This window comes from Tachysurus vachellii, chromosome 2 (assembly GCF_030014155.1).
Source record: "Tachysurus vachellii isolate PV-2020 chromosome 2, HZAU_Pvac_v1, whole genome shotgun sequence".
Taxonomy (NCBI): domain Eukaryota; kingdom Metazoa; phylum Chordata; class Actinopteri; order Siluriformes; family Bagridae; genus Tachysurus; species Tachysurus vachellii.
Genome location: NC_083461.1, coordinates 29,913,493 through 29,933,492, shown reverse-complemented (window position 1 = coordinate 29,933,492; position 20,000 = coordinate 29,913,493). Strand labels below are relative to the sequence as shown.

Here is a 20,000-nt window from a genome sequence, read left to right as displayed (position 1 = left end):
ATAAGGAAAACATTTCTAATAAATAAAATAAAAATTAATCAATCAATAAATCAATTAATCAATAAATGAGGAGAGGGGGGTATAGAGAGGGGGGGAGACAGAGGGGGGGATATAGCGAGGGGGGAGAGACAGAGGGGGCAGAGAAAGAGACAGACAGAGACAGACAGAGAGAGAGAGAGACAGAAAGAGAGAGACAGAGAGACAGACAGACAGACAGAGAGAGAAAGAGAGAGAGAGAGAGACAGACAGACAGAGAGAGCGAGAGAGACAGAGAGATAGAGGATATAAGATGTCTTCTCTTTCTCGTCCTTGTTTTGCATTTCTGCGTTTACATTCAGATCTTAGGATTGAAATGGAATAGTCTAAGATTTTTTATATTTCTTGACGCAGACACTAAATGTAAAAGTTGATGTTTAGTTGATAGGAGACTAATGTGATGGTCTGAGATTTTATGGGGAGCCAGGAAAAAAAAAACTAGGAAGATATTTATAGAGCAGAAAAAAATGCATTTCATTACATTCATTACAGTCAGCGCAAAATGGTATTTTATCTTATTATGCCTTAATTAATTATATTTTAATTTATTATTATTTTTTAATTTTATTAGCAAATGACGATGATACTAATTTCAACTATTATGTTTTGTTTTGATTTATTTTCCTCTATTTTATTTTATTTTATTTTATTTATTTATTTTTTATTCATGTTGCTATGCCACTGTGTTGTTTTATTTTACTTTATGTTTTTCCCCTTTTTATTTCATTTTATTTACTTTAATTTGATTTAATTTTTTTTAATTTAAGTTTATTTAATTGTATTTTATTTTATTTTATTTTAGTATATAATCAGGCACTGACGATAAACTCCTTCTTGTACAATCTTCTGCGAATATACTAACATTTAGCTTTAAAAGCCACATCAGTGTTTATTCTCTTTATCAAACTGGACTGAAAGACAGATGGATCTCCTGATAGACACCACCGCTCATTTTACTGAATAAAACACAGGAAGTAGTGGAGTGGGATATTTCTAAAGCCGGCGTGTGTTCCCATTGAGGGCCGGTGTGTGTGTACGGAGTCCGGTGTGTGTGTTCCAGTGCTGGTGTGTGTTCCTGTGGAGGCGTGCAGCGAGCAGATGGCATCGCCTAGAGGGACCTTCCCATACTCTCAGACGGACACTGATGATCTAAAACCACTATAAAACGTATCGTTCTGCGTGACTTCTGTTCTCAGCGACAGGATATTACTTTCAGCCGCACGGCAGGCCAGGTTGCGGAGGGTTCCAAACAAGATCCGATCAGCTAAAAATAAAGACAAGGTTGCTAATATGTTAAAAGATGCCGTGTCAGTCGCAAAAGTACCCACGAGAAATGAAACGGAATGGAAAAGAGATGAAGAACAGGCACCAAGAACCAAGCTCATGAGGCTTTGCTAGTCGACTGGCTATTCTGTGCTTCAGTTGCTGATCAAAATAGAATTAATACCCACACACACACACACACACAGGCTAAAAACACATCTCAGGATGACGAGGTCCACTGATTTGCATCCACACCCTAAATTTACATAATCTAATTTGCATAAATCATAAATGGCCTTATTTGGAAGCAGTAAGAGAGTTGTTGTGTTTTTTTTTTTCCAGGACTACAGAGCTGGTTCTCTTTCTATTGTCTCCTAAAATTTATTTATTTATTTATTTATTTATTTATTTATTTATTTATTTATTGTGGGGGGTGGAAAAGCATATTATTAAAAAGTTAAATGTCCCATGTCACAAAACGCCTCATTGCTTATAAAAAGCCTTTTTTCTTTTCTTTTCTCTCTCTAGTTTTTATCCCTTTATCTCCCTCTCTCTCTCTCTTTCTCTCGCTCTCTCTCTCTCTCTTCCTCCCTCTCTCTCCATCTCTCCTTCTTCTCTCTCTCTCTCCCTCTCTCCTTCTTCTCTCTCTCTCTCTCTCTCTCTCTCTCTCTCTCTCTCTCTCTCTCTCTCTCTCTCTCTCTCAGTCTTTGTGTTTTTATTTTTCTCATAAATTCCCTGGCAGCGTTTGTGTACCAGTGATTGCCATGGCTGTAATTTAGGATCAGACGGATCATATTTAAACACATACACGACTTCCGCCTTTCGTTCCAGTTTGTCATAAATGGCCGTCTGACACAAAGCACCGTCTTTATTGTTAACTGAAACGCCGCGAAGTCGCCGTAGATGTGAACTGGAACCGGCAGATTTTAGGAAGCCCGCGTCACGTGAGACATCCCTAGCATTTTGCCAGTTCATGTCACGTCGGCACTGTGGCAGCTACTTACTGCCGAGCGACCAGACCCAGATGAAAATTCCAGACCGTGTCGACAAATCTGTCCCAGCTGCACTGCTGGCTGTTGTGGGATTGATGTTCTCAACATGTTCCTTGATTTGGGACACCCAAGGATTTTTGAATACAATATATTACTACCAGATTTGTCTAAGTGTCTGTCTGATCTTAGAAATCTCACACACTGACTCACTATAGAGCGTCAGTTGCTTTATTCTAGATGTTTCTAGAATATTCTGGAGCGGTCGTCCATTTTTAATATCACTGCACAATACAGCGCGTGAACACACACACACACACACACACACACACACACACACACACACCTTTACATGATTTTTTTCTTCCAGTCAGTTTGCAGATTATTGTTATATCACTTATACCAGCTTCAAGCAGTTCTCACATTTCTGTGAATCTGACACACGCTTGGATTGGATTGTAGTCCAGTAATCAGATTATTCATCTTTTGTATACGGATCATTCGATCTCCTTCATTTTTAGGAATCTACGTAACAGTCATGTGAAACCACCAACCTGCAAAATGCCCACAAATGGCTGCAAGATTAAAAAAAGATAAAAAAAAAAAAAATGTAGTGGCAGAAAGTCTAAGCTCTACACCATAGTGGTGTTATTTAGATGCCTTGTTTGTGTGAGTGTGTGTGTGTGTGTGTGTGTGTGTGTGTGTGTGTGTGTGTGTGTGTGTGTGTGTTTGTGTGTGTTGTAGAGGTCGATAGCTCATGAATTTAGAATGAACTATGAGTAGCGACTGACACATGTACAGCAGGATTTTTCCCATTATCGTATTATACGATGTGTGTGTGTGTGTGTGTGTGTGTGTGTGTATGTGTGAACATCGTGCTTTTCACTGACACATCAAGTGAGATTCAAAGAAACTGTCATGTTTAATTTGAGCCTATTCCATCTCTCTCTCTCTCTCTCTCTCTCTCTCTCTCTCTCTCTCTCTCTCGCCCAAAGCAACCATCTGTACTGGCTCTATGACACCAGTGCTACTGTGGAGTTAAGAAATCGTGCCATCCTCCCCTTCACACACACACACACACACACACACACACACACACACACACACACAGGAAGGCACACACACTCTCACACACATCTTGTCAGCCCTGAGTCTCAATGGGCTCCATTTCCCAGAATCCCCCAGGGCTCCGTTTCCCAGACTCCCTGCAGAGTCTACTGAGTGTCACTTTCAGTCCGCTTCACTCCACACACACGCCATGGTAAAGATTCCTCACATTTATTCCGGTACTAATTACATTACACTTATGATTAAAAAAATACTACGTATGTGGCATATGCCGTTCTTGCCGTTCTTGGCATATTGGTCCGAAAAAGACGTGAAGGTTAACTGGACGTGATATAAAACGCCGTCTGCCTGATCGACTCGTAGAGATCGGGGCATGAAAATACGCTCGGTTTCTTGGTTAATTTCTGACAATATGAACGTGTTTATTGTATGAATGAGTCATCAGGCTTGTGGATTGACTGAGAGAAGAACTGAGAGTTAGGTGATAAGAGGAACGAATTCTCTTTATCTGTTAATCGAAGATAAGCCGCAGTTAAAGTCAATGGAAAAATTCAACGAAGACGTTTATTGTGCAAAGTGTGTGTGTGATGTGTGTTGTGAGTGTGTGGTGAGTGTGTGTATGTAGTGAGTGCTCTGTATGCAGATGGCATGGCTAAAGGTTCTCTTAGGTAGGCCAGGAGATTGCCTGAGTCCAGCATGTCCTCAGCAGTAGAGGTGTCTCCTGTTCTAGATTTATCTGGTGATTCTTCTCTTCTCTTCTCTTCTCTTCTCTTCTCTTCTCTTCTCTTCTCTTCTCTTCTCTTCTCTTCTCCTCTCTTCTACTCTCGTCTCTTCTCTTCTCTTCTATTCTTCTCTTCTCTTCTCTTCTCTTCTCTTCTCTTCTCTTCTCTTCTCTTCTCTTCTCTTCTCTTCTTTTCTCTTCTCTTCTCTTCTCTTCTCTTCTCTTCTCTTCTCTTCCCTCTCCTCTCCTCTCCTCTCCTCTCCTCTGTTCTAGATATATGTGCTGATTGAGCCTGGAATAAATTAGAGACACGGTGTTTCAATTCCAGCAAAGGAACCAGAATTAAAATGTCCGAATGCTCATTTGCAGAACCGACCCTTGAGGTTCTTAAAAGAATTTCTTTCTTTATTAGCAGCTAAATTCTTGTCTCACTTGTTACCTCCGGGTGCTAGACGTAGTCCTGCTGCCAGCTTTTCTCCTTCGTTCTGTCTTCGGTTCTTCTCATGCCTGAGAACATCTCACACATCAGGAGTGAAATATTTCCCAGATGGAGCAGTTTGACTCGGATCCAAAGCTTCATCTGCAGCACTTCGGTTGTGTTTGGAGTTAAGGGCTTTGTGTTTGCATTGCGTTCCCCTGTGACATGAATGTATACATGACATTGGCTTATTATTGTTTTTTTATTTTTCCTCTAAAATATTGCCCAATAATTTTAAATTGGTCTCATTTACTCTTCTCTTCTCTTCTCTTCTCTTCTCTTCTCTTCTCTTCTCTTCTCCTCTCTTCTACTCTCGTCTCTTCTCTTCTCTTCTCTTCTCTTCTCTTCTCTTCTCTTCTCTTCTCTTCTCTTCTCTTCTCTTCTCTTCTTCTCTTCTCTTCCTCCCTCTTCTCTCTTCTCTTCTCTTCTCTTCTCTTCTCTTCTCTTCTCTTCTCTTCTCTTCTCTTCTCTTCTCTTCCCTCTCCTCTCCTCTCCTCTCCTCTCCTCTCCTCTCCTCTCCTCTCCTCTCCTCTGTTCTAGATATATGTGCTGATTGAGCCTGGAATAAATTAGAGACACGGTGTTTCAATTCCAGCAAAGGAACCAGAATTAAAATGTCCGAATGCTCATTTGCAGAACCGACCCTTGAGGTTCTTAAAAGAATTTCTTTCTTTATTAGCAGCTAAATTCTTGTCTCACTTGTTACCTCCGGGTGCTAGACGTAGTCCTGCTGCCAGCTTTTCTCCTTCGTTCTGTCTTCGGTTCTTCTCATGCCTGAGAACATCTCACACATCAGGAGTGAAATATTTCCCAGATGGAGCAGTTTGACTCGGATCCAAAGCTTCATCTGCAGCACTTCGGTTGTGTTTGGAGTTAAGGGCTTTGTGTTTGCATTGCGTTCCCCTGTGACATGAATGTATACATGACATTGGCTTATTATTGTTTTTTTATTTTTCCCCTAAAATATTGCCCAATAATTTTAAATTGGTCTCATTTACTCTTCTCTTCTCTTCTCTTCTCTTCTCTTCTCTTCTCTTCTCTTCTCTTCTCTTCTCTTCTCTTCTCTTCTCTTCTCTTCTCTTCTCTTCTCTTCTCTTCTCTTCTCTTCTCTTCTCTTCTCTTCTCTTCTCTTCTCTCTCTCTCTCTCTCTCTCTCTCTCTCTCTCTCTCTCTCTCTCTCTCTCTCTCTCTCTCTCTCTCTCTCTGACTTGGAATATCGGTTGACCCACTTTTCCCAGTGGGGGAACATTCCAGAACTGGTGCCAGTGTGAGAACTCCTTTCCCATGGGCACTCGCTGCGTGGAAATATATTTAGCGAGAAGTTTTTTTTTTTAACAAGAATTAAAAAAAGGGGGGAGGTTAGGAACCACGCTGGGTGAACTCTTCCCCAGAGGGCATATGGAGGTTTTATGAACGCCCAGATGTCTGTTTTGATTTGTAGGAGATTTGTCTTTGAGGTCAGATCCAGATGTGTTAGAGCACTGGGTTTAATTTTAAGTAAAGTTTGAGATAATACACACACCGTGGATACTGTATGGAAAAGGTACCATTAATTCTAGACTAGTATATTGTGCTTTAACTATGTGTGTGTGTGTGTGTGTGCCTATGCAGCCACTTGATATTTCCCACATGCTCTGTGCCACTGGCTACCAGACCAAACCAGGCATGAAAAGAAGCCGATACAACGATTCGTTACCGTTCTGCAGACCCCTCGTCTTTGGTCATGTGAGCTCTGACACTTCTATCCAAGCACGTGGATCATTTCTGTTGGAAAGGAACAGGTTTTCTCTGAAAAATCATTTCTGAGAGAGAGAGAGAGAGAGAGAGAGAGAGAGAGAGAGAGAGAGAGAGAGAGATGGCGTTGAAGCCCATGTTTTTGACAGATCATCAATAGATACGAAGCGCAACAGCAAATTGCAAGTTATTGATTTTTTCAGGCATACTTTTCTGTCCATTTCCCTCTCGATATTCTCCTTCTTGTTTGTAACAATTTTGCTTAAAATGAAAGAGACTGGTCTCTGGAGGAACAGATATTATCCACCAAGCCAAATATGGAACAATTCAAAGATTCAATGTGTAGCCCCTTTGTCTGTCAGTAAGGAGGCGTGGTCTCTGTGTCTGTCAGTAAGGAGGCGTGGTCTCTGTGTCTGTCAGTAAGGAGGCGTGGCCTCTGTGTCTGTCAGTAAGGAGGCATGGCCTATGTTTCTGTCAGTAAGGAGGCATGGCCTATGTGTCTGTCAGTAAGGAGGCGTGGCCTCTGTGTCTGTCAGTAAGGAGGCATGGCCTATGTTTCTGTCAGTAAGGAGGCATGGCCTATGTGTCTGTCAGTAAGGAGGCGTGGTCTCTGTGTCTGTCAGTAAGGAGGTGTGGCCTCTGTGTCTGTCAGTAAGGAGGCATGGCCTATGTTTCTGTCAGTAAGGAGGCGTGGCCTATGTTTCTGTCAGTAAGGAGGCATGGCCTATGTGTCTGTCAGTAAGGAGGCGTGGTCTCTGTGTCTGTCAGTAAGGAGGTGTGGCCTCTGTGTCTGTCAGTAAGGAGGCATGGCCTATGTTTCTGTCAGTAAGGAGGCATGGCCTATGTGTCTGTCAGTAAGGAGGCGTGGCCTCTGTGTCTGTCAGTAAGGAGGCATGGCCTATGTTTCTGTCAGTAAGGAGGCATGGCCTATGTGTCTGTCAGTAAGGAGGCGTGGCCTCTGTGTCTGTCAGTAAGGAGGCGTGGCCTATGTGTCTGTCAGTAAGGAGGCGTGGCCTATGTGTCTGTCAGTAAGGAGGCGTGGCCTATGTGTCTGTCAGTAAGGAGGCATGGCCTATGTGTCTGTCAGTAAGGAGGCGTGGCCTCTGTGTCTGTCAGTAAGGAGGCGTGGCCTATGTTTCTGTCAGTAAGGAGGCATGGCCTCTGTGTCTGTCAGTAAGGAGGCGTGGCCTCTGTGTCTGTCAGTAAGGAGGCGTGGCCTATGTGTCTGTCAGTAAGGAGGCATGGCCTATGTGTCTGTCAGTAAGGAGGCATGGCCTATGTGTCTGTCAGTAAGGAGGCGTGGTCTCTGTGTCTGTCATTAAGGAGGTGTGGCCTCTGTGTCTGTCAGTAAAGAGGCATGGCCTCTGTGTCTGTCAGTAAAGAGGCGTGGCCTATGTGTCTGTCAGTAAGGAGGCATGGCCTATGTGTCTGTCAGTAAGGAGGCATGGCCTCTGTGTCTGTCATTAAGGAGGTGTGGCCTATGTGTCTGTCATTAAGGAGGCATGGCCTCTGTGTCTGTCAGTAAGGAGGCATGGCCTATGTGTCTGTCAGTAAGGAGGTGTGGCCTCTGTGTCTGTCAGTAAGGAGGCGTGGCCTCTGTGTCTGTCAGTAAGGAGGTGTGGCCTCTGTGTCTGTCAGTAAGGAGGCGTGGCCTCTGTGTCTGTCAGTAAGGAGGTGTGGCCTCTGTGTCTGTCAGTAAGGAGGCGTGGCCTCTGTGTCTGTCAGTAAGGAGGCATGGCCTCTGTGTCTGTCAGTAAGGAGGCGTGGTCTCTGTGTCTGCCAATCCCAGGGAAGGAGGTGAGGCTTCCATGTCAGTCAAAGTGAAGTAGGTGTGGCCTCTTTGTTAGTCATCCACTTTGAGGGAGCGGTGGCTTCTGTGTCTCTTAATCCTAGGGAAAGAGGTCTGGCTTCTGGGTCGCTCAGTCTAATTGAAGGAGGCATGACCTGAAGGAGTAAAGGAGGTGTGGCCGCTGCAATGGTTGGTCTAAGTGAAAAAGGCATGGCTTCTGTGCCTAACAGAAAGGCGGCACGTCCTCATTGTAAAACGAGCATTGAGGGACCTGTGTTTAAGGTTTCATGGTGATTACTGTGTTATGGGGACATTTAGCCCGAAAATTGAATTGCGTGTGTGTGAGTGTGTGTCTATGCTAGCATGCTAGTACACTGTTAGGACAGCATGACACTGATTTGGCAGCAAAACAGCAGTGAGAGATTATCAGGGAAACCGATAGTCCTAATTGGAAACTTGTCAACCCTCTTCTCAAAAAGAGAGAATGAGTGAGTGAAAGAGAGAGAGAGAGAGCTTTCTGTTTGCCCTCACAATGCTTATACACAGTTAGTGTAATTATAATTTGTGTGTCGTCTCTGTATCCGTCACTGTGTAGCTCCACTTGAACCTCATCACTATTTGTTTATTGTGCTGATTTGGAATTGGTCCAGTCGCTCCTTATTCTGCACGTCCACCGTGTTTACAAGAAGATCCCACACGATCCTTGTGCGGTTCACCGCTGCAGACGTTTACAAACAGCTCTCAGAGAGTTCATCATGCGTGACACCGTGTTGACGTTTGTCAGTGTAGCAGAACCTGTCGAAGTAGTCGAATGGAGCCTTTCCTTAGTACTTTACCTCTACAGCTAAGAGAATCGTCGCTGTTCTCTACAGGTCTGTACTGTTTCCGTGTACTGTTCACCTTCTTTATGAACGACTTCATGTGGAAGTGTTAAAATATATCATTAACCTCATGCCTTCGCTAGCTTGTGTATATGTGGACGTAAGACATAATAATAAAAAAGCAGCTATCTTTATGATGTTTTCTGAATGAGATGCACTTTGACATGAAGGGTGTGTGTGTGTGTGTGTGTGTGTGTGTGTGTATGTGTGTGTGTGTGTGTGTGTGTGTGTGTTTATTTGGGAGTGGGTATTTCTTCCACAGCAGTCGAGGTGTATGTGTGTGTGTGTGTGTGTGTGTGTGTGTGTGTGTGTGTGTGTGTGTGTGTGTGTCTGTAATGTGTAATTTGCTATCTAAAACTCAGAGTTTGTTGACAATATTTAGCGAGAGAGACCATGATCTTTGACCAAGAGCTGAGAGTACACACATACACACACACACACACACACACACACACACACACACACACACAGTCAGATTCCCTCTTATTCTTACAGTATATTATCTTAATATTTTTTGCCTATATGTTTCTTTATTAGCTTTTCTTCTTCCTCTATAACTTTAGATTAGTATGAACTAAGTGTGCAGGGCATCTTAACCTGCGTTTGGGACGTGGCCCAAATCTGGGGACCTTTTCATCATGTTAGTAAAACTCTGGCAGCAGATTTAAATTGAAGAGGGAGCACAGAAACGTCAGCCTGAGAGCTCTGGCAGTGTGGACGGACACGGCTAACAGACACCATTTACACCATGTTATTAGACAGTGTGGTTTGAGGATGTCTTTCTTCACGCCATCACAGCTGTACAGACTCACACACACACACACACACACACACACACACACACACACACACACACACACACACACACACACACACACACACACACACACACACACACACACACACACCACGTGTGCTAAGTCTTTGTCTTTAACTAGGACAGTGTGTGGGTGTGTTTTGATCTTCAAGCATATCAGCTTAGACTTGCTAGCTGTATAACTTCCTCAATAGTTTGTTTGCTAGCTCGCAGACAGCTAGCGTTAGCAGGGAATACACTAAATTCTCTTTTTTTATGTTTTTTATTTGTTATTTTTTTCTTTTCATTTATATTATAGGAATGACCCAAATTTGAGTGAATTTAGCTATGTTACCTTGCTAGTATAAGCTTTCAAAATTGGGGACTGGTTTTCTGTTAGCATTTCCTCAGGTTAGCTCATGTTAGCTAATGTATAATTACTAGCCGAAATAGCACTGGACACTGGACTGGACTTTTTATCCCAGTAATGTAAACACACACACACACATACACACACACACACACACAAACACACACTCACTCACACACACACCCACACTCACCCACACACACTGGTGCTTTTTCTGAGTTCTTTTAATGTTAAAATATAACTACACAAGTATGCAAGATTTAAAAAAAAATGCACACACACCCCCACACACACACACACATACACACACAGGCTACATTCAAGGAAGCACTAAAACCTTCCTGGAGGAGCAGAAATATTTAGCTGAGCACCAGCACAATGTCTCGTCCCAAAATAAGCCGACCTCCCTTATGCTCTCCAGCCAAGTTGAAATGAAACACCTCCTTAGCTAATGACAGATCGGAGGGAGTTTATTCCGTTCTTTTCTTCCCCTCACATCATATCGTATCATTCACTCTCTGTCCGGTGCCAGAACTGTCTGTGCTTGAGGACTGATTCTGAAGAATTATAGCACACAGAGGAGGTGTGAGAAGTTTAGCTCTTTGTGTTTATTCTCGGAGTTAGCTGTGTTAGCATGCAAGTTTGTATCGTAGCTAAATTATTTACTAACCCTAGCAGTGAAAAATTCCTAGTGACTAAACTACAGACAGAAGACAAAAAAAGCTTTCACTGGATTGGCCTTGCTCATAATAAGTGAGCATGATTCCAAGAACGAATTAGAGCAACTTTTAAAACGTACATTAACATAATGCCCGGCTCCTCTTTGTTTAGATTCCCTTTTATTCTTTTATTCCCACAGCATTACAGTTATAAAGGTTATATTGTAGACAGTGTACACATGTATGAGTTGTGTGTGTGTGTGTGTGTGTGTGTGTGTGTGTGTGTGTGTGTGCATGTGTGTGTGTCTGTGTGTGTGTGAGAGAGAGAGTGAGGCTCATTCAACTGCTGTGCTTATTGATTAGGCAGTTAGCATCAAAGCAAAGTTTTGTCAGATATTTTTACTGTCTCTTTCAAACAGGCCCACTGCTTGTGCTGTGAAGAACCACACACGCACGCACACACACACGTACTTTCTCACTCTCTATATGTCTGACACACACACGTTCCAGCAGTGTTCCATGTTAAAGACAATCTCTCTCTCTCGCTCTGTCTGTCTGTCTGTCTCTCTCTCTCTCTCTCTATCTCGCTCTGTCTGTCTGTCTCACTCTCTCTCTCTCTCTTCTCTCTCACTCTGTCTCTCTCTGTGTCTCTCTCTCTGTTTCTCTCTCTCTTTCTCTTCTCTCTCTCTCTCTCTCTCTCTCTCTCTCTCTCTTCTCTCTCGCTCTCTGTGTCTCTCGCTCTGTTTCTCTCTCTCTCTTTCTCCTCCCTCTCTTTCTCTCTCTCTCTCTCTCTCTCTCTCTCTCTCTCTCTCTCTCTCTCTCTGTCTTCTCTCTCACTCTGTCTCTCTCTCTGTTTCTCTCTCTTTCTCTTCTCTCTCTCTCTCTCTCTCTCTCTCTCTCTCTCTCTCTCTCTCTCTCTCTCTCTCTCTCTCTCTCTCTCTCTCTCTCTCTCTCTCTCTCTCTCTCTCTCTCTCTTTCTTGTCGCCATTCTGTCTGCTGTGGTGTCGTTTCCTAGCACAACCACAGCGTGTAGAACAAAAGATTAAACGTAAGACAATATTCTTAGATTTCTCACACACACCCCACACACACAAATTTTAGTTGTTGCTGGATCACTTGGAGCAGTGTGTTTGCATTTGTGTATGTGTGTGTATATGTGTGTGTGTGTGTGTGTGTGTGTGTGTGTGTTGGGGGGAGGGGGTGGGGTGGGTGGGTGTGAAGTAATTAATCCACGTTTTTAGTTAAATTATCCAGGGGAACGTTTGCCCTTTTCCAGGTCGCTTCTCTTCACTGTGTTCATTCCAGCAGGACTGGGTCGTTGTAAATGAACACACACACACACACACACACACACACACACACACACAAAACCCTGAGTGCACTTTATGAGGCCAAACTGAGCCAGGACAAAAATTCCAACGGTGTGTGTCTCTATTAGTGTGTGTGTGTGTAAGAGGGAGAGAGAAAGAGAGAAGGAGGCATGAAACCATGTATAACACAACACGTGTGCGTGCCCACTTGGCACTTAACTATTTTCAGCACACGCTTTTGATAGACATGCACAACAATTCAACTCTCTCTCTCTCTCTCTCTCTCTCTCTCTCTCTCTCTATCTCTCTCTCTCACTCACACACACACACACACACACACACACACACACACACACACACACACTCAAACATGTCTATCACCTGTGCTACTGTGACCACATCATCTAGCAGTCCATCACTTAGCCTTTAATGGCTAATCACACACTTTCTCTGAGATCAGATATGATGCTAAACTTGTAGGCTAGTTACACACTGGTTGTGATATAGCAGCGCATGCTAACTGTCTCAGCTTCACACACTCACCAGAGGCACTACCACACACCTACTGGATATTCATCAGCTAATTTTTTCAACCCAATTCCAGTAACAGACGAATGAGTGTGAAACAGTTGTGTAACCGTCTCTCAACATGGCCACCAACGCTCTCTGCTGCTTCCTGTCAGACTTTATTTTTCTTTCTAAAGTCACAGTTTGTCACCAGTAAAGAGTAAAGAGTTGTGAATGGGGAAACACGCAGAAGACAATTGGTCCGGGGATACGGTTCAGCCAATCGTCTGGATTTGTTGCTTTATGATGTCATATATACAATTTGCATAAAGTTGAATACTCGCGTGTTGCTTTGCCAGTTTTTGCTGAAAGAAAATAGATAGAAAATGAAAACTCTTACACACACTCTCTCTCTCTCTCTTTTTCTATTGCTCTCTCTCTCTCTCTCTCTCTCTCTCTCTCTCTCTCTCTTGCTCTCTCTCTGACTCGTTTTTTCATTTAGTCATTCTCTTCACTACTATGTGTCTACACATATTTATATCTCAACACACCCGCCTACATATGAGAGCTGTACATATCTCACACTCACACACATGAACTCTCTCTCTCTTTTTCTATTGCTCTCTCTCTCTCTCTCTCTCTCTCTCTCTCTCTCTCTCTCTCTCTCTCTCTCTCAGTGGAGGTGGATTATTTGATTGCTTAGCTCCATTGCTAATGGTTCACATGGGACGGTGGAGAAATTGACTTTTTTTCCCACCCCCGGCCATCTGGACAAGTACGATTGTTTGATCTTACACACTCACACACGGATTCGCATTCCACTGCAGTGCTTATTTAGGTCACATTCCCCTTAACCAATAATCCACTAATGCAGAGTTCATCCTGCCTACAAAAAAAAGTGTGTGTGTGGTAAGTTGGTTCATGCGTATCCATGTGTGTATTGTTTGATCATCTCTCTTTCAGTCAGTCTGTCTTTCTGTCTGTCCATTAGTCTCTCTGTCTGTCTTTCAGTTGTTTTTTCTTTCTGTCTGTCTTTCAGTCAATCAGTCTTTCTGTCTGTCTTTTACTCAGTCTCTCGTTCAGTCGGTCTGTCTTTCTGTCTGTCTTTTCTAGTTCTGTATCTCTATGCATTTCTCTGTCATTCAGTCTGTCCCTTAGTCTGTCTCTCTGTAGGTCTGTTTCTGTCTCTCTATGCTTCTCCATCAGCCTCATGGAGCTTCACTACATCTTTGTTGAAAGAGAACAAGCCGTCTTGTACGTTTAATAAAACCACACACACACACACACACTCACACACACATTCTTTCTCACAGTGCCAGTCGAGCATTTATGCAGGTCGGCCTGAAGACGTTTGTGTTCCTGCCAGGATTATTGTAACACTGTGGCTGTCACGCAAGGCACACCATTGCTCTGTGTGTGTGTGTGTGTGTGTGTGTGTGAGTGTGAGAGAGAGTTTAAGATGTGAAATGTTCTTTTAGAGCTTGTCTTTTATTTATTGCTGCATGTGTAAAGCAGTAGTTTTGAGAAGTAAACTTTTCTATGCTTTCATAGCTGGTTATCTTTCAGCGTGAGGAGCTAATCAGCCTCCGCAGCTCACACTTGACAAACGTGGAGTTTAATCAAAGCGAGCTCTCACTGTCTAGCTTTTAGACCATCACCAGTTTGGACAGATTGTTGAATGAGATTTTCTTTTCTTTTTTTTTTTCTTTTTTTTTTTTTTTTTAATCTATTACACTGCTGTAAGTGCAAGAATCATTGTGTGGGCTTTTTACCACAGGCCTGTCTGGACTGCATCGATTGGGATAGGCAGGGAAAAAGAAAGAGCAAGCTGTAAAGGGCATTTAATCTGGTATGTTGCAGAGCACCACAGAGAGAGAGAGAGAGAGAGAGAGAGAGAGAGAGAGAGAGAGAGAGGAAAGAAGAGCTGTAAAGTCGGTCCCCGAGGCTTGAAGCTGACTGACACCCTAATCACGCCGCGCTAACCAGATACACACCTACCTCCTGATAACCAGCACACCACTGACATTTCCATAGCATGAGTGGAATTGGCCAGGAGCTCTTCAGAGAAAGAGAGAGAGAGAAAAGCAGGCGGAGATTAAGAAGAAGGTGTGAGAGCTGGTGATAGCGAAGGATGCAAAAGGAGGGGATTGAAAGCAAGTGGACGTGACAGGAAGGAGAAGCGTGTGCGTGTGTGGACGCGTGTAAGATTGGCAACGGAGTGAATTGGGAAAATATGAATATACAGGAAAATTAAAAAAAAGAACAACAGAGTGAATGAAAGAACTTCAGAGTGATTCAGTCAGGACACATGTAGAGGCCACGCCCCTTAACTGTGACTGACAGTAAGACAGGCTATGCCTCTTTCAGTGGCCCTTTAGTTACAGAGATGCCGTTTCTTTCACCAAAATTGACATGTGACTTACAGGCACAGAAGCCACGCCTCCTTCACCAGCACCAAAAGCCACGCCTCCTTTGGGAACTTTTTCTTATGGTCTCCTCACTTATTCTTTGGCACAGTCACAACTGTCTGGCTGCTGCCAGGCTTTCTGTCTCTGCCAATCTGCTTCCGTTCATTTCTCCTTCCGCTCGTCGATGATGCCATGACAGTAATGACAAGAGAGGATATCGCCTCCATTAGCTCATACCATGGCTTTTGTTAGCACCATTGAGAGATGTGACAGGAGTCTGGAACAGAAATAAGAGCCTAGCATCTCGGTTAAGTGCCTCATGCAGTGCTCGAGTCAATAGCCCGCGTTTGGAGTCAGATTTGAGACCGTTTCATGCTTCGCTGAGAAGCTCGTGTGTACATGCGATGTGACAGAATCATCTGGTTTCACATACCGAACAGAGCCTCAGGATGAGTCAGCATCACAGCATCTAATTCAGCGGGTTGGTTCAGGCTTGAGAACCTTCCCTCATTTGTTTACAGAGCCAGAGTGGGATTTGCATTAGTGACAATCGTCCTAGCGTGCGTTTTGGAGGCTAATTTCCTCTGCCTCGTGGCAGGCGTTCAGAAAGAAAAGAACAGATCTCGTAACAATAGCTTTTTTGTTTTGTACCCTGAGCAGAGACAAAAGGGGATGTTGAAAGGCAATACATCATAACGCAGCACGGCAGTGTAATTCCAAACAAGACAGAGTTCATTAATTCCGCAGCGCGCTAGCTACATTAGCCAGGCTGTCAGGAAGGAAGCAGTCGCTGCCAAGACAAACAAACAAACAAAAAAAAAATACATGAGTAATCTTAAGAGCGCAGACAGCTAAATGTAGATGCCATTGATTTGCTTGCACACTCTTTCTCATTTTTTGTTTTTTTTTCTCACAAAATGGCTGCCATTTATGAACAAGTAAAAAAATAAAAAACATCTTGTCGTCGTATCATTGTTGTGTTTCTTTCTCTGCTCGTGAACGTTACTTTCCCTTCCCATGTTTTGCTTCCTGCTCTCAGGTAAAGTGCCGCGGCGGCCATTTTGGCTCAGCGTGCGCAATGTTACGCTGAGCCAGAGAGTGATTAGCCTGAGCTCAGTGCTGTGGCAGAAGCCATAATGAAACGCTCCATTAGGGAGAAGGGAAAGGTAATTATGCAGTGTCAGATCGAGGAGACGCAGTCATAGCTCTTTCTCACACACATACACTGCTTTTGAGCGTGTCCGAGCCTCAATAGCACAGTGTGTCCTCATGTTATTTCCTTCCCATCTTAGCCAGATATCCTATGAAGACTTTGTTTGTTTTTCACATCAGTGTTAAACTCTATTGAAGATGCTACATCGATATCACGTTCTGTAGTAATGTTAGCTAACTTTAAACATCGATCCCTAAGAGCTACTGTAGCATGCAGCTAGCAAAGATAGAAATCACACCGCCGGAAGAAATAGTGAATAGTATTGAAGTGAATAATGTATTATTATAAAATAAAACATCTTTACATGAAGATAATGGACGCCTGGACCAGGAGGAGTGATGCACAGGAAGATGCACATATATCTTCTTCATAGTCCACATTTTAGGACAGGGTTCTCTTTTGTTTTTGATTATCTTTCATTATCTTTGATTATCTTCTGTTATTTCTTTCTTTTTTTTTCTCTTCACTGATCATAGTGAAAGACATTGCTGTACTTTGTTTAATCACACACTTGTGTCAGTGTGATTGAGCATATTCATAGGGAAATGTAGACAAATCTCACTCATTTGCCTAAGAAATGTTGCACACACACACACACACACATACACACACACACACACACACACACACTAAGGATACAGTAGAGATGAAAGTTAATATCCCTCACTGCCCTATAAATAAAAGACACTACCTAAACGCAGTGATAAATCAGTAACCAATGCTCTCTCTCTCTTTCTTTCTTTCTCTCTTGCTCGCTCTCGCTCTTGCTCTCTGTTCTGGAAGAATAATTTTCGTCCAGCCCAGAGTTTCATTCTAGCATTTATTATTGAACTAGCAGATGAGATATTTCCTTTCTCTCTCTCTTGTGCTCTCTCTCTCTCTCTCTCTCTCTCTCTCTCTCTCTCTCTCTCTCTCTCTCTCTCTCCCTTTCTCTCTCTCTGTGTCTCTCTCTCTCCCCCTCTCTCCCTCTCCGCTGTATATACTCTGAGTATCATTCAGAGAGCGAAAGCAGAAATGGCAACGTAAACGAGAATCGTCTCATCTTCAGAGACAAAATCTGAGTCAGCATCTCCCACAATGTGATAACAGGCAATAAGGCTGAACAGTGCAGGTGTATGATAGTGTGTGTGTGTGTGTGTGTGTGTGTGTGTGTGCCTGTTTTTGGCAGGAGTGGAGCAGTTCGGCTCGTGACTTGGCTCTGTCGGAGCACAGAGCTCACAGGAGATTTGATTTGATCCACAGACAGATGTCTTTTTGCTCGGCGTCTCGGTGTGTTTCAAATTTGCACGTGTTTCAGAGCCGTTTATCAAGATGTGCTGACTCTAACGAGATGACGAGAACTGGGTTATGTTCAGTTCAGCAGCGTCTCAGAATGACAATTTACAGCTGGATAAACACCCACGACTGCCCTGTTTCACACACTGATTTTCACCAGGTGTTTTTTAAACGTCTTATGTTCATTTGTCAGGTTTTTTCCTGCCGTTGCTTTTTGTAATTTAGCCTTTTCAGAAAAACAGCACAAAAATGACACCATATAAACCTAGCGATGATGTATTGCTGGCTAAACAGTAGCTCTAGCTTTTTACTATATATTCAACAATCTGATCCAGTATTTTATACACAAAACATAGGTTTACATTTTCTGTATATCTCAATATATGTTTATTCATATACTTTATTCTTCACTATGTTAACATTCCGTTACACTTTAATACACTTTCGCTATATTCTGAACAAATCCCTGTTTGACTATTGTAAAATAACTTATATCTATATGTTTCTATCTATATAAATATTTATTTTTATTTATTTATATCTACTTATACATCATATAATAGCTGAGTTATTTATTGCTGATTACTATTATATTGCCTGTGATGGTTTTATAAGTTATTACTGAATTGCAGTGTAAGGACTGCTTTAACTTTGCTTTACTCAGTATAGTGACAATAAAAAGAATATAGAATCTTGATTCTAGACTCTTGGATCTAGAATCTAAAATCTTGAATGAATTTCGAATCTACACTCCTGAATCTTGAATGTCAAATCTACACTCTTGAATCTTGAATCTCGAATCCACAGTCTTGAATCTCGAATCTACACTCCTGAATCTTGAATCTTGAATGAACCTCGAATCTACATTCTTGAATCTCGAATCTACACTCTTGAATCTTGAATCCACAGTCTTGAATCTAGAATCTTGAATGAATCTCAAATCTACACTCTTGAATCTTAAATCTCGAATCTACACTCTTGAATCTCAAATCTAGACTCTTGAATCTTGAATCTAGTATCTTTAAGCTGGAATCTAGAATCTTGAATCATACAAGTAGAATGCCGCTGTAATCACTGTACTTAGCATTGAGCGCTGAATGTAAATCCACTCCCACTGAAATGCTAAAAGCATCACGGCTGATTAAACCATTGTAGCTAGCCTTCTACTACTTAGTGCTGCGTTACACACCAAAAGGCTACAACACTATCGTCTGACACGCATATCTGCTTCATACTCATCTGGATTTTTATTTCTTCTAGATGACATTTAGCAGTGAGGGTTTCACATCCAATTAGCATGTGGCTAACCAGTGGCATTTTAATCAGCACTGTATGTATAGAGCCTTTAGCTTTTTTTTGTTGTTGTTTTTTTTTTTTTTTTTTTTCTACTAAAGCTGACACTGTCTGAAATTCAAATCCATGAAGAAGAACAGGATCTGACTTGCTCTTGTAGATAGTGCGTGTGTGAGGGTGTGTGTGTGTATATGTGTGTGAGGGTGTGTTTGTGTTTAAACATCTGTCTGTACATAGTGAACGTGTACGTGTCAAAGCGGATGTGTAAAGGTGGGCATGTCCGTAAACGAATGTCTGTATACGGGTTTTAACACGTAACTGCACGTCTACGTGCTGTGATTGTGGATAGTTGGCATATGCGCTTAGTTATCATGTGCCACTGTGTATCATTAGCTAAGTCAGCTAGCTATTTAGCAACCCAGTGCAAGTTAATAGAAATAATTAGCTTGGCTTATGTTAGCATTAGCATTATTTCTATAGCAGCAGTTCCCAGAAATTCAGATAATGGCCAGGTTTGAAAGAGCAGCAGTTAATGTTTTAAAATGTTTTACAAGGGTTACTTTTATTTATTTATTTATTTATTTATTTATTTATTTGTTTGTTTGTTTGTTTGTTTGTTTTTTTGTTTGTTTGTTTATTTATTTATTTACTTACTTACTTACTTACTTACTTACTTACTTACTTATTTTGTCACCAAGGAGTGTTAGCGAATGTTAGCTAAGCTTTTTAAACAACAGTGAGTAATAATTAATCAGTCCTTCATTCACTTTTTTTCTTCTTCTTCTTTTCTTTGGTTTGTGAAATCACAGTATCAAATTCATCAGAAGGCAAATCAAACTGTTAGAGGAAGCAACTTTTTTTATCCCCTTTAGAAAGCTTTTTCTTCGTGTTCGGACTGACTGCTGCTTTAATAGTTACGAGTTAAAAGCCAGAACTCTCTTTCCTGCACTTTCCCTGTGTCTCTCTCCTTCTGAAGTCAGATTATTCATCCTCCCACGGGCTGATGTGGGGTGGGGGGAGATGTCAAAATGCCAGGAATGTACGCTAATGTGTGCGTGCGAGTGTGTGTGTCTGTGTGTGTGTGTGTGTGGTGTGTGTTTTCATTCGTCACACATCATACTCCCACCTCCACTGTCATATAGTGGCATGCTTGAGACTGCTGTCACCTACACACACACACACACACACACACACACACACACACACACACA

General features: G+C 42.4%; 1 protein-coding gene across 10 annotated transcripts in view; it reads left to right on the top strand.

Annotated features, from left to right (window-relative positions):
- The window catches only part of LOC132841737 (receptor-type tyrosine-protein phosphatase delta-like), a 352,060-nt gene that overhangs the window by 218,182 nt on the left and 113,878 nt on the right, over positions 1-20,000 (top strand). The window contains exon 1 of one of the 10 annotated variants that reach the window (XM_060864215.1): positions 8,704-8,949. The exons of the other annotated variants lie outside the window; for them this stretch is intronic. The gene's annotated coding sequence lies outside the window, so the exon portion shown is untranslated. Of the gene's footprint in view, positions 1-8,703; positions 8,950-20,000 lie in introns of those variants that run through there. 10 annotated transcript variants of the gene reach the window in all.